The sequence below is a fragment of the Scyliorhinus torazame genome, chromosome 18 (assembly GCF_047496885.1).
Source record: "Scyliorhinus torazame isolate Kashiwa2021f chromosome 18, sScyTor2.1, whole genome shotgun sequence".
Classification (NCBI taxonomy): Eukaryota; Metazoa; Chordata; class Chondrichthyes; order Carcharhiniformes; family Scyliorhinidae; genus Scyliorhinus; species Scyliorhinus torazame.
The window spans coordinates 133,589,461-133,604,380 of NC_092724.1; the positions used below are offsets into that span (position 1 = coordinate 133,589,461).

Consider the following 14,920-nt stretch of genomic DNA (forward strand, 5'->3'; position numbering starts at 1 on the left):
ATACCTCGCATCTATCCTCCCAGGCTCAAACCCATGGTTCACTCGGATTGGCATCGACCTTGACCCCGCTCCTAACCTAAAGTGCTGCCAAAATTGCCTCCATACTTTCAACGAGGCAATCGCCACAGGACTCCCCGAAATGGGAGTGGTGCCGTTGCCAGCATCCGCAACCCTGACCCCCTACAAGAACCTACCTCCATAGTCACCCACAAAGCCTTTGTCTCCTTACTCTAAACCCGCACCTTCTCTGCATTTTCCACCCAGTAATAGTACAATAAGTTTGGAAGGCTCCCCCCCCCCCGACTGACATCCTCTCTCAGTACTGTCTTCTTAATCCTAGCCACTTTACCTGCCCAGACGCACGACAAAACCAGCCTTTCCACCCCCTTGAAGAACGACTTTGGCAAAAAGACCAGCAAAATATTTATCTTCACCACCTGCACCAAACCGGCCAGCATCAGGGGAAGACTGTCCCACCTTAGTAGATCTGCCTTAATCCTACCTACCAGACTCGTAAAGTTCAATTTACGAAACCGAGCTCAATCCGGGGGCACCTGCACTCCCAAATACCTGAACTGGGTCGCTGCTACCCGAAAAGCAACCTCCCCCCCACTCCGATCTCTGACCCTGGAGAAGACACCACAAAACATTCCCTTTTACCCAAGTCTGGTCACCGACAATGTCATTTGTGATTTTGATAAGAGCTGTTTTGATCCTGTGATAAAGGTGGTTCTGTGATTAACTTGGAGGGATTAAAATTTGCTCGGCAATTGGAATCTCACAGAATCAACAAGCGCTGAATTCAAATAAAGGCTGAAAATAATGGGGACACTGTGGCAGTAACTGTGGAGAGCAAAAACAGAGTTAATGTTTCACTTGTTGATTCTGATTGGAAGGTAACAAACCTGAACACAAACTGCCGAGAATCTACAGCACTTTCTGATTTTATTTCAGACCTCCAGCGTCTGTGGTATTTTACTTTTGAGGTTCTGGGGCTGGATTCTCCAATAATGGGGCTATGTCCCCACACGAGTGTAAAAACGCTGGCATTTCACTCTTTCCTTAAGAAAGTCCTGAGTGATCCTCCCATCTGCAGGGTGCTGGCAGGGCCCCAGAGTGGTTCTCGCAGCTCTGGCTATGGATACGGGGCCCCGCACTTCCAGTCGGGAGTCTGCGCATGCGCGCGGAGGCAGCCTGCGCCAGCTGCCCCGTGCAACACGGCAGACTCGGACTGCGGAGCAGCATCAAAAATGTAGGCCCCACCGAGATCGCGCATGCCCATGGGTCCGTGACGCCCGATTGCTCCCCTGGCCGTCCATGAGGCCCCCCACGGTGAACGATCCCCCCCCCCCAAACCAGGGCGGCCGTGGACTGAGTCGGCAGCTGCCACCCGACATTCCCGACGGCCGATAGGTGGTTAGAACCACGCAGTCGGGAACTCGGCCGGTTGCGCGCGGAGAATCGCGGGAGGGGAGCCTCTGCCAATGGGCCCCTACCCGCGCCGTGTAGTTCACGCGCGTGTGATTCTCGAGCGATTCTCCGGGGACTGGCGAAGCACGGGAGCGGCACTGGTCCGAATTTCCGGGTTGACGACCACTCCCTGCCCCCACCCCCCAACCACGCCGAATGCGATTTCGGCGCGGAGGCTCGGACAACCCAGCCCCTGATTGCAGTTCATTAAAATGATCTGGAAATATGTGTGGAGCCAAAATAAACTACAATTAGCCCATCTTTGCAATTTATGTATTACATTAGAATGGCCATTTTCACAGCTAAATTCACCTGTGATCTTTATTGAGAGAACCAGTCTCTATGCTCAATCCAAAAACGGTGTAATTCTGGGAGATGATTAAAGGGAGGTGACAATCAACAATTGAATTTAATTACACTCCTACATCACTCAGTTATGGGGCAGGGTATGTTATACTGGACTAGAAACCCAGAGGCCTGGATTGTTGAACGGGAGACAGGAGTTCAAATCCCACTGCAGCATTTGAGGAATTTAAATTCAATTCGGGTAAAGTCGGTGTCACAGTGAGCTGTCAGATGAGAACCCAAGTCTGACATTCCTCTGCTGCACGCCTTCCAGGGCCAGGGGAGCAGCCAGGCAGTTAAGTTAAACTGCTTCCAGGTCTCTCTCCCAAGTGTCATTTCCAACTTGTGGGTAGGTACTTGCAACAGCCGTGAAGCTGGCTGACTCACCCCTCCCTGTTGCTCCCACGTGTTTGGAACCGCCCGCATGCAGGGATCAGGATCGAGAGCGGGTGGACTGTGCAGCAGGAGCATGTTTTAAGTGCTCAGTTAATTCCGGGGTCGAATTGGCCTGGTTCGACACACACACACACAGCAGTTCTCTTTATATAAAACAAAAGCCCAATGTATCTGGACCAGATATTGCGCTCCACAAGCAAATATCTTGTAAATATTATTGCCTGGAGGTGATTGATGTTGAGATTGAAGGATGAGCTCTCTCGTTGCAACCTTATAGAGGAATGGATCCACATAATGTGATCAAAACAGAACTGTAACAAATTCAAAGTAAAAATATGAGACCTAACGCTTTGTAACACAAAAAAGGGGATAGGAATGTGTAAGAAGCTTGAATTAACCATTCACTTTTTTTTTTGCAAAGGCTTATTAACACTGGCTTCCTAACCAGTGAAGAGAGAGAGGGTTTGGTGTGTGTGTGAAGTTGCAGATTGCACACCCTGCCTGCCTGCCCCCCGGTCCCGGGCCAGCACAGCGGTGTCTAGCGCCACATGAACTGCAGTAACCCCGGTGTGCGCTTTCTCAGGCGCTGGAGAGGGTGGGCGTGGATCATCTCATGAGCTTGTGGTCCAGCCCTGCCTCTCCTCCCATTGGACCGGCCTGAAAACCCAATCTGTCAGACCATGTGGCGTGTCGAGCCGGCGAATCAGCCATTTAAATAATGTAAAGCGGCGCTGGAGAGGCGCAGCGCAGCTCCTGGAGATCAGCAGCGGAGTGCCCAGGCAGCACGGAGGGAATAGAAATCCAATTTATTTATAAAAGAACGAGAGAAACGCTGCACTGATTTCATTGAGTGCACCTCCAAACAAAGGAAAGCGAGACAAAGAAAGGCACTGGATTTGGGAAGGTATGAATGACTTCTGCAAATATATATAATGTATAGAATTTGATACATTGGATGACTGGGGCAGCAATCGTTGTTTGAACAAATACATGGCAGAGTGAAATGATAGAGGGTTTCTCTCCGGGTGGATGTGACCCTGATGGAGGTGTTGTCCCTCCCTGTCTGTACTGCCCAGGAGATTACTGTCTGGGCGGTTTATTGTCTAGAGGGGATACTGTTGTCTTTCTGTAAAAGGGGGGCTGGATTCTCGGTGGGGACGGGGTCGGGCTGTCTCCTCTCTCAGCTCGGCTGCTGTCTTATCCGATGACTGTGCATTGAGTCGCGGTGGAGATGCGATTACAAAAGGCTGCCGCTGCCATTTTACTGGGACTCGCTCATCCTTGCCATTTCCTCTGGGTGACTGTTGCTTGCGCCACATTGCGAAGGTCGATTCTTTTCCTTCCGCAACAAAGATATTATTTTTTGGGGGGGGGGGGGTGGGAGGGGAATGATCTGCATGATGTGTGTGTGTGTGTGTTTTGGGCAATGGCAGGCTGGCTGCTGTGTTTCTCCCCACGTTGCGGATGTGGGGATGGTCGACATGTTGCAATTTCTCCGGGAGGGAGGCGGCTGTTTCACCGAAGAGCCGCCCACTTGCTGAGCCAGAGAGAGGGGATGTGTGTGGGTGCGGGGGAGTGATTCCAGCTCCCAGCCTGGCCTGCAATAAATACATTCACGGCGAGCTTGGCGGTGAACACCAGTGTGATTAATGTGTGTGTTTGTTGCACTGGAAAGTGAGGGGCAGGAAGCAGCCGATCCAGCGCTGCTCCCTCCCCCGGGGCTGCTGCTGGCCACCTGCACCCACACAAAAGAGGCCCTTTTTTATCTTGTATTTTATTTTTAAATTCTGCACACGTTTCCCCCCCCCCCCCGGCTCTTTTGGACGTCCTGGTTTAGGACAAGAATGTCAGCCCCAATCTTTGGTCGAATGTCTCAAAGTGTTCAAGGCCAAACCAGGCATCTCCCCCCGTCCCCTCGAAACCAGTTGTTGTAGCCGCTGTGATGATCCATGTTTTAAGCCAGCCCGAGGATCGATAGCACAGATGGTCCAAAAGTGGAATTTACTGCTTCCCACCCATTCCCCCTACAGCGGGCCAAGTCCCACTGAGCTAATTCATTGTATTTAGGATGCCAAATATATATATTTGATATTTTGTGTGACTCTATATTGAACCTCGTATAACCCTGACTACCATTTAATGTAAAAAAAAACATTCCTTGATAATGTCTGTTTGTGATTTAGAAAAAATGCAGTGATTGACTTCAATTTATTTAACTATGAAAAATCCTGACCCCCCCCCCCCCAAACAAAGCTATCATGTAAAAGTCACAAGACGTTGGCCTCTTTAAATGTGTGTTTTCTTGGATTTTCTCAGGGAATGTTAATTTCAGGAATATTCAGCTCGTGTTTATTGTCTTGGCAACAAAAAAAACAACTTGCATTTACATTCAACTTATCATAGAATTTACAGTGCAGAAGGCGGCCATTCGGCCCATCGAGTCTGTAGAACTATAGAAAGTTGCAATATGTCTCATGGTGTTGGAAGGAAAAATGGAGACCGAGGCAATTTTTTTTGGGGGGGGGGTCACCAAAAGCTTGGTTGGAGGAATAGACTTTATGAAAGGGGGAATTCCAAAGAATGGGATCAGGTGGCTATAGGCACAGCCATCAATAGTGGGAGGGGAGGGGGTGGCACACAAAAAGAGAACCGTGTTGGAGAGACCATGAATATGGGGCAGGATCCTGGAGAACTGGGACCGAAGGTGATTACATAAGTCTTCCAAATGTTTACCTGCGCGATCTGGCATCCCAAAATTGGTGTTTTAGATCAGCACAAAGGCAGTGGAAGGTTAAGAGAGCTAGCGATGGGTGGCAACAGGAATATAATATCACCGTTTTGATGTCACTGAGAGATAACATGTAAATGTCAATTGAAGAGGGGATCAGGGATGAATACTGTGGGAACATTTGAGGTGACGGTGTTTGGATGGAATTGCTAGAGGTGCTTTGACTAGGTTTGTAGAGGTAATGTATAACCGAGCAAGGGCAGTATCATGGAGCTGGTCAACAGTGTTGGGGGAGGATGGTGTGATTTACCCATGCACAAGAGGTCGAGGAGGATGATACAGGGGTGAAGGACAAGCATCTGTGTGACATAATCAGGGCTGTTTCAGTACTGTAGGAGGGAAGAAAACCTGATTGTGAAGGGACGTAAGAAGGGAAATTCAGCAGAGGCAGGCACATATCCAGGCAACAACAGCAATGTGTTCAATACTTTGGAAAGGAAAAGGAGGTTCAGGATGGAGGTTAATTCATGAGAACAGAGAGTCAAGGATAGCATTTTTATTGGGGGTCAGTAATGGCAGCAGTGGTAAAGGTATCGAAGGAAAAATTAAGTCAGTTGGGGGCCTGTAGTTCAAGTTGGGTAGGCTTGAGGTCGAAGGCCTGCAGTTCAAGTTGGATAAGCTTGGGGTCCTGGGTGAAGTGTGAATTAGTTCTGCTTTGTGAGAGAGAGATAACGAGTAGAAGAGATGGGATAGAAAAGCACCATAAGAGAAGAGGGGTCAAAGACAGGCTAGAGTGAGAATGGGAGGCAAAGTTTTGGGGAAGGAACAAGAAGCCTGATGTGACGATGGAACCCTTAAGCTCTTTGCTAAGTGTGAGGGTGAAGTGATATGGGGGGAGAGAGGTTTAAGGATGTTGATTGGCAATAGGGAAAAGGAGCCTGGGTTATCTTTCCCCTCGAGGATGGGTCACAAAATATTGAGCTATTTTGGTAGTTTTCAACAAGGCCTGGAAGTTTGGTGTGGTCGACAGACTTGATGAATAGCTGAGCCAGTTGTGTGACAGGACAGGCCCATTGAAATTTATACACCTTCGGCTTGAGGGAGTAAAGATGTTGGTCACACCATGGGGAACAGTTGGGATGGGCGAATGTAAAGGTTTTCTTGCGGACTAGGCCATGGAGGTGTGGGGAGAGAACTGACTGTGTCCTTGAGCACGTCAGCAGCTGCAGAATGGAGGCAGAAAGGTGGTGAGCTGAATTTGAGAATGTAGTTGTGACTTGTTCCAAAAATAGATGTAGGGATTGAAGGAGCCTCGGAAACCAGCTAGACCTTGGTCAAAACCAATATGTCAATCCGCAGCATGGTAGCATTGTGGATAGCACAATTGCTTCACAGCTCCAGGGTCCCAGCTTCGATTCCGGCTTGGGTCACTGTCTGCGGAGACTGCACATCCTCCCCGTGTGTGCGTGGGTTTCCTCCGGGTGCTCCGGTTTCCTCCCACAGTCCAAAGATGGGCCGGTTAGGTGGATTGGCCATGATAAATTGCCCTTGGTGTTCAAAATTGCCCTTCGTGTTGGGTGGGGTTACTGGGTTATGGAGATCGGGTGGAGGTGTTGACCTTGGGTAGGGTGCTCTTTCCAAGAGCCGGTGCAGTCTTGATGGGCCGAATGGCCTCCTTCTGCACTGTAAATTCTATGTTAATCCCTACAGTGAGGTTGTGGTTGGCTCCTAGATTAACAGACACTCTGGAGGGAAATGAGGAGAGGGCGCTTGGTGATTACGTATAAAACTTTGCTTTGGTCCCCATATTTGAGACAGATGTAGTGGCATTGGAGGCAGTTCAGAGGAGGTTCACTCGGTTGATTCCAGAGATGAAGGGTTTGCTGTATAAGGAGAGGTTGAACAGTTTAGGCCTATACTGTCTCGAGAGTTTAGAAGAATGAGGGGAGATCAAATTGAGGTATACCAAGATGATAAAAGGTATGAATAAAGTAGACGTGGAACAGATACTTCCTCTTGTGGAGCATTCTAGAACGAGGAGTCTTAGGATAAGAGGTAGCAAATTTAAAACCGAGTTGAAGAGCAACTTCTCCCAAAGGGTTGTGAATCTGGAATTTGCTACCCGGAGTGCGGTGGATACTGGAACAGTGAGTAAATTGAAGGAGGAGCTAGACAGATTTTTAATTGGTAATGAGTTAAAGAGTTATGGAGAACGGGCAGAGTAGAGTTAGGAGAAGGTTAAGAGTAGGTTATGGAGAATGGACTGTAGAGTTAAGGCCGGGTTGAGATTAACTTTGATCGAATGGCAGAGCAGACTCGATGGGCCAAATGGCCTTATCTGCTCCTATATCTTATGAATTTATATGCTCTCGGTGAAAGTGGTCAGGGTAGATAGCACAAAAGGACACCTAGAAAAGTCTCATACAATTTCACCAAAAGGTTCCCAAGTGAAAGTGGTCCCACCCAGTGGCAGAGTCCAGGAGGCTGTGGTGAATGAGTGAGTGAAATTAGAAGAAGGGTGTTGGTTCATCCCCAACACTAGTCGGATAGACATCTTTGGGCGAGAAGGCAGGGCAATTGGGGTTATTGCACTTAAGGAGACAACATGTGCTATGATTGGCCTATTGGAGAACAGAGAGACACACATGGCAACCTGAATTCATCCAGAACTAGAAAGAGTAAACCAGTGAAGCCAATGGCATATGTGTACACTGGCATATGTGTACACTGGCATATGTGTACACTGGCATATGTGTACACTGGCATATGTGTACACTGGCATATGTGTACACTGGCATATGTGTACACTGGCATATGTGTACACTGGCATATGTGTACACTGGCATATGTGTACACTGGCATATGTGTACACTGGCATATGTGTACACTGGCATATGTGTACACTGGCATATGTGTACACTGGCATATGTGTACACTGGCATATGTGTACACTGGCATATGTGTACACTGGCATATGTGTACACTGGCATATGTGTACACTGGCATATGTGTACACTGGCATATGTGTACACTGGCATATGTGTACACTGGCATATGTGTACACTGGCATATGTGTACACTGGCATATGTGTACACTGCAACGGGCACTACATTTTTATAACCAGTGGAATTAAGAATTGTTTAATACACCTACTTTATCAATACTCACACAAAAGTTAGAAATAATTAATTTAGTGGCATATGTGAGACACCTTAGAAACAAAAATAAATTAAATATTGGTGCAGCAACATGAAAGATAAGATGTTTTCCAGATACTGAGTCACTTTTTCCATTAACTTCCATACAGTAAATAGAAATTGAAGCAAACTTCTGATAGTATTTCCTTCAGTTATTTGCAGACGCTTACAGTGAAGAATGTGGATAAACTTTCTAAGCAGTGCTGTTGTGCTGATCTCACTAAACTTCAGTTTCTACCAGGCCAGTTTTTGAAATGAAGCATTTTCTTTTTGCAAAGGAGTCTAGGTATAAATTGTAAATAAATAACTTTTCTGCAGGGGTCGAGAGCAGAGTTTTGGCAGCTCGTAGAAATGTTGTGTTGCCACCACAATAAAATAGTTTTGAGCTCCGAAAGCCATGAGGGTTGAAGCCTGCTGTTGCTGTACAATGGAGAGGCTCAGCTAGCTAAGACAGAGTTTGAGAGAACATTGGCGCTCTCTCTCTCTCTCTCTCTCTCTCTCTCTCTCTCTCTCTCTCTCTCTCTCTCTCTCTCTTCCTACACAGACAACAGGCCGTTACTAGGAGTGGGGAAATTTTTACTGAATGGTTTCAGTTAGTCTTGAATCAAAGCACAATTCAGATCAATCCTGTACAATGCTGTGACTTTAGAACGCAGCAGGGTGGCTTTGCTTTTGGCTAGGAACATTGAACAATTTGTTGATGATGCAGTTAGCACTAGTAAGTATTGTCTACATGAAAGTGTTTGAAAACACAGAGGCCAGGCTTCCAATGATTCTCTTTATCAAGCATTGTTTTTTTAAAAAATCATTTAGCCACACGCTATAGTTAAAGAAAGTGGGGTTTTCAGTTTTCTTACATTTCAAAAGGGGACTGAATAAATACTCGAAGGAGAATGATTTGCAAGTCCGTCTCTTTCAAAGAATCGGCATAGACATAATAGCCCAACTGGTCTCCTGTGCAACCTTGTATTAACTCGTTTTACTATTCTGTTTTTAAAATTATTAAATATAGGAAAACATCCTGTTAATGTTATTATAGAGCTTAAAGTTGAAGAATTTCTAGCTGATAGTAACAATGCAGTCAGTCTCCATTTAGAATATATCTGTAAGTTAATATACCAGCGACTGGCACACAATCATTACCAATGTTTAGCTTTGGACTTGCCTGACTATTGTTAACTTAGCGCTTTGTTAAGCTGAGCAGATGTTGGCGGGCGGGCACATTTTAGGCCTTGTCCTGATTGTGTGGTTTGCAGAAGCAAAGAAGGTTGATTGTAGGCTGTGGTTGGGCTTATTGGAAATATTTCTTGTGGCTGTAGCTTTGGGATGTTCTTGGTATTCAAGCACCAAGGTGAAAGATATTAAATTATGCACATTTTCTTAGCCGTAAGAAATTATCTTTATTGGTGTCGCTGCATTAATAACTGAGGTGAGGAAGCAGTTTACCTCCCCAGGCGCATCGGAACAGAACTGCCTTTAATTAATTATTTTCAAGAAGAAAATGAAAAGGAGGATTTTTAAAATAAGTGAGATGATGGAGGAGGGGCGCTGGTGGCAGGAGAGACGCCGGGTGCGATCCTCCGGCCACGCTGCACCGGGAAAGCATCTCACCGTGGCCGGTGAAAGCCGTGAGACCCCGCTCCCGGGATCTACCTGGCTCGCAACACCTCGGGAGATTCTATGCAATCTCACGAGACGTTGAAAGGGGAATCCCACCCACCATGGGGCAGGATCAGTTTTTTGCAAATCTGCACGTTGGAGCGAGGCAGTAAGCCTTACTCTATGTGCAGATTCCCGAGGTACCTGAGGCTTTGGGGTTCAATCTCTTCACCTCGGGTGAGCGGCGTTTGGTGCTGGTCCCACCCTCATCTACAAGCAGAAGGGAAGAAATTCGAAATTGGCGACCCATTTCACTATTGAATGTGGATTACAAAATTCTAGCCAAGGTCATCGCCAATCGGGTCAGGTCTGCTCTGGAGTCGGTGATCCACCCTGACCAGACCTGTGCTGTACCCGGCAGGAAGATCTCTGATAGCCTCTCGCTACTCAGGGATGCGATCGCCTACGTGCAGGACAGGAGGGTGGACACTTGCCTCATCAACCTTGACCAGGAGAAGGCTTTTGACAGAATATCGCACACCTACATGATGGATGTGCTCTCCAAAATGGGGTTTGGGGAGGGAATTCGCAATTGGATCAAACTGCTCTACACCAACATCTATAGCGCAGTCTCAATCAATGGGTGGGAATCAGAAAAGTTCCAGATCAAATCCGGAGTCAGGCAGGGCTGCCCTCTCTCCTCTGCCCTTTTTGTGTGCTGCATAGAACCTTTTGCCGAGTCCATCAGGAAGGATCCGGGTAGAAGAGGAGTGACGATCCCAGGCAGTGGAGGCATGCAAGTCAAGGCCTCCCTGTACATGGACGACGTTGCCGTCTTGTGCTCGGATCCTGCGCCTGTATGCAGGCTCTTGACCACCTGCGACCAGTTTGAACTGGCCTCGGGAGCCAAGGTAAACCGTGGCAGGAGCGAGGCCATGTTCTTTGGGAACTGGGCTGACCGGTCCTTTGTCCCCTTCACTGTCAGGTCAGATTACCTGAAGGTGCTGGGGATATGGTTCGGAGCGGCTGGGGCGTGCACCAAAACCTTGGAGGAGCGCATAGCAAAGACAAGGCAGAAACTGGGCTGGTGGGAGCAACGCTCTCTCTCCATTGCGGGCAAAACCCTGGTCATCAGGTGTGAGGTACACTCGGTGCTACTGCACGTGGCGAAGGTCTGGCCCATAACCCGACCCTACGCCGCAGCAGTCACCCGAGCCATCTTCAAATTCATCTGGAGATCCAAGATGGACCGTGTCCGAAGGGACACCATGTACAAACCTCTGGAGAAGGGAGGGCGGAACGTACCCAACGCCTCCCTCATCCTGTTGGCCACCTTTGTGTGCATCGAGCTGTGCGTGGACCCCCGGTATGCAAACACCAAGTGTCACTACAGACTGAGGTTCTACCTGTCCCCGGTGTTACAAAGGATGGGCCTGGCCTCATTGCCGCGGAACGCTCCAAGTAGTTGGACCGTACCGTACCGTACCACCTGTCCTTCGTGGAAAAGTCTTTGAAGAAAAACACCTTGACCACAAGGCAATGAAGCAGTGGTCAGCACGTAATGTCCTTGAGGCCCTCAGGGAAAAGGAGACTATGGAGGACGTTGGATGGTTCCCTGAGCCGACTGCCAGAGTCATCTGGCAGAACGCCTCATCACCCAGAACTTTCAAACAAGCACCAAGACCTAGCTTGGCTGGTGGTGAGAAGGGCCCTCCCTGTCAGATTCTTCATGCACACACGAAGGGTCTGCGCCAATGCACGCTGCCCTCGGAGTGGCTGTGGGGGAAATGAGACGGTCACACACCTCCTTGTGAAATGTGCCTTTGCAAAGAAGGTCTGGAGAGGGATGCAGTGGTATTTGTCAAGGTTTATCCCGAACAGATCTGTGACACAGGACTCTGTGCTCTACGGACTGTTTCCAGGGACACACACCGAGACAAATATCAACTGCTGCTGGAAGGTCATCAACTCGGTGAAAGACGCTCTTTGGTCTGCCCGAAACTTGCCGAGTCCATCAGGAAGGATCCAGGTAGAAGAGGAGTGACGATCCCAGGCAGTGCAAAGAATTGTCCTCGACCGAGTGTTGCAGACTGGCACATTCCAAGGTCCAGGACTACGTGCTGAGGGACGCACTCCAGCTTGGGGCAGCTGCTGCCAAGGCGCAATGGGGAAAGACCACTGTGTAAGATCTCCCAACAAATGTACACCAAGGGGCGGGTAACAGCGTAAACCCCCCTCGGTCTGGGCAACCAACACTCCAATGTATAAAATAAACATGACAATGTAAATATTTAAGAAGGAATTGTAAAGAGTGATATGTGTATAATAATATCAAAATTGAATGGAAGAAAGTCAAGGCAATGTGTAACTCTGCCGGAAGTGTACAGTCAAGACAATTTGAAATGTTTCTGTAATGTTTATGATAAATTTTATGAATAAAGTATATTTCTTTGAATAAAAAAAATGGGGACCAGATGGAAGGGGACTCATGGGGTCTCCAAGGGGATCGGAGGCACCCAGCTGCATGTCCTTCGGGCATCCCGATCTCTCGTTACAACGGGGCTATGTGCGGCCACGGCCATGAGTTTGCCTTTCAGGCCCCCTACTCAAAGCAAGTCTTGTTGAATAGTCATGTGTTTCTCGGCACTGCGAGTGACGGGAAACGAGCAGCTGAATGTGCTCGCTCGGGGACTTTGTGCCCTTTTGGGAAGATCGCGCCCATCATTTGTCCAGCAGGGTTCAGCCAAAACAGACTTGTACTGAATTAGAAGGAAATACCACAGTAAGCTGTCGGGGGCTGTGGCCGTTGGAGGTATAGGGTGATGCTGGAAATGTAAGAAATACCAAAATGTTCTCTTTTTTTTTAAGTTTGATGCTGTGCTGTCCGGTGCAACGCCCCAGTTGTAGGACTGTGGGAAGGAAGTCTGAGTTCCCACAAATATACTGACATTATAATGTAAGGCAAATGATTACAGGGTGCTTAATAACCGGCAACACGGCTGCCCTTGTCATCGGGGAATTGTTACGAATTGATTTCCAGGCTCTTAACAGTTTGGGGAAACTGATCCAAATTTATTAAACTAATGGAGTTGGGTGATGTTTAGATGTTCAATGTGCAGAACTAACGGGAATCTAGAAAGCGTGGTTTTCAAATGTTCAGCCAAACGGGAACGCAAGGAAAAGCCACTTTGTCGTTCAGAAGGTCAAGTAATAGCTGTCCTGAGGATCGAGTTAATAAGTTGATTGACCAAAAAGATTAGGACGGTTCTCGGTCCGATCTGCGACAGGTTAGCTGGTCTCAGCCAAGCTGCTAGTTTTAACCTCCTGAGAGAGTGCAACAGAGCGGGAGCGGGCCCTGCTTTCCGTGGGCAAGTGGATTTGTGTAGGTAGGTGAGGACATTATCCGGCTCTGTTCCGATAATCCCCATGGTAAGAAGCCTGCTGGCACTCAGCGTCTCGGGTCACACATGAAGAACGGCGAGGCACTAATGGGAGATTGAAGTACTCTGTGTACTTTTTGAGAGTGGCTGTCACCTGTGAAGCAAGAATGCAGCACAAGGCAGCATGTTTCGGAGAGAGAGAGAAAAAAGGAGTTGTCAGCTTGAGGAACAATTGTTATCGAGGCACCATTGAGAGAAATACAAAAAGGGGGCTGGAGGAGCAGAATCGGGGAGAGGGGCAAGTGAATGCAGCTTTCTAAACCCAAGGGCATTAGCTTTGCTGAAGGGGATTGTGATTTCTTTGGTGCCTGCTTGCTCCAGCACAGAGGTGAGAGAGAGAGAGGGGAAGTGAACAATCTAAATTAGCTTCTTCATACTTTTGATGACCTTTTAGTTGCCTTCTATTAGTGTTAAGTTGAATGGGACAAAAGGGATACATTATTTCCAAAAATATTAGTTTCTGTATATGAAGTCTAAATTAGTTTGGCTAAATTGCAAAAAAAAATCTCATAAGTGAGAGACTTGATCTTTTGAGTTGACATTTTCATCAATACATTCTGCATCTGGCGAATAGTTTACCCTCACACTCTGAAATATTTTGGAAGCCTGTTCAAGCATCTGCTCAGAAGCGTCACTTAGACTCTAAATCCTAGAAAAAGAATCATTCAATTCTGCTGGACACTGTTGGCAGTTTAAACTTGTGTTCTGTGAATAGTCTGCAGACTACTTGAAAATAAAAGCAAAATACTGCGGCTACTGGAAATCTGACATAAAAACAGAACTTGCTGGAAAGACCCAGCAGGTCTGGCAGCATCTGTGGAGAGAAATGTTTCGAGTCTAACATGACTGTTCTGGTGAAGTATTATTGGACTGAGGTTTTAATGTTGTGCTGTTGGGTCATTAATAGGAAAACTGCCCGAGGTAACATTTGCCCGTCAGAATTTAAAACAAAAATGTATTTTATTACAAACATGTATCAAAACAGGCTACAGCAAATAAACACACCGGGAAGCATATTTCCCAGCGCCTTAACTCATACTTTGTTTTCTCGTACAGGTCACCCAACCAAACCGCTATCCCCGGTGGCGATGCCGACCGTCACTCCTGTAAAATTCGCCGCCGTGCAATCAGAGGCGCAGGCCATGACAAAGGGTGCGGATCCACCCCCTCCTCCAATATCCTGGCTAAGACCGTGAACACTCCCGCCCAGAATCTTCCCACTTTTTCGCAACCCCAAAACATGTGCGTGTGATTCGCTGGCCCCCGCCCACACACCTCACACTCATCTGCAACCCCCTGAAAGAACCCTCTCCTTCTCGCCCGAGTTATATGCACCCTGTGCACCACCTGAAACTGTATCAGGCTCATTCTTGAACAAGAGGCGGTTCCGTTTACCCTACGCAGAGCCTCACTCCATACTCTCCAATTGACCTCCCGCCCCAACTCCGCTTCCCATTTCTCCTTGATCACCCTTCCAAAAATAGACATTTGACCTGAATGTATTTATTTCAGAAGGTATATCATTGAGAAACAGTTGGAGACGAGTGCAGCATCTGTGATAGCAGAATTATAAATTATTAAGTTGTTTATGCTGTGGCTTAGGTGCCTCTGTCTCATTGACACGGGGCTCTGTAACTGATAAAGTTTGAGTCATCAAATACGGGATGTAAGAAAGAAAACCGAACCCACAGGATTCAGCCACTGCAATATGCTTCCCTGTTTCGTTTCAAATTAACCTATTCCC

General features: G+C 47.6%; 1 protein-coding gene across 1 annotated transcript in view; it reads left to right on the forward strand.

Moving 5' to 3' along the window:
• The first annotated feature begins 2,890 nt into the window (after window positions 1-2,890).
• Window positions 2,891-14,920, forward strand: part of fasn (fatty acid synthase) — a 118,581-nt gene continuing 106,551 nt past the window's right edge. Inside the window, exon 1 of the mRNA XM_072483409.1 lies at window positions 2,891-3,115. The gene's annotated coding sequence lies outside the window, so the exon portion shown is untranslated. The remainder of the gene's footprint in view (window positions 3,116-14,920) is intronic.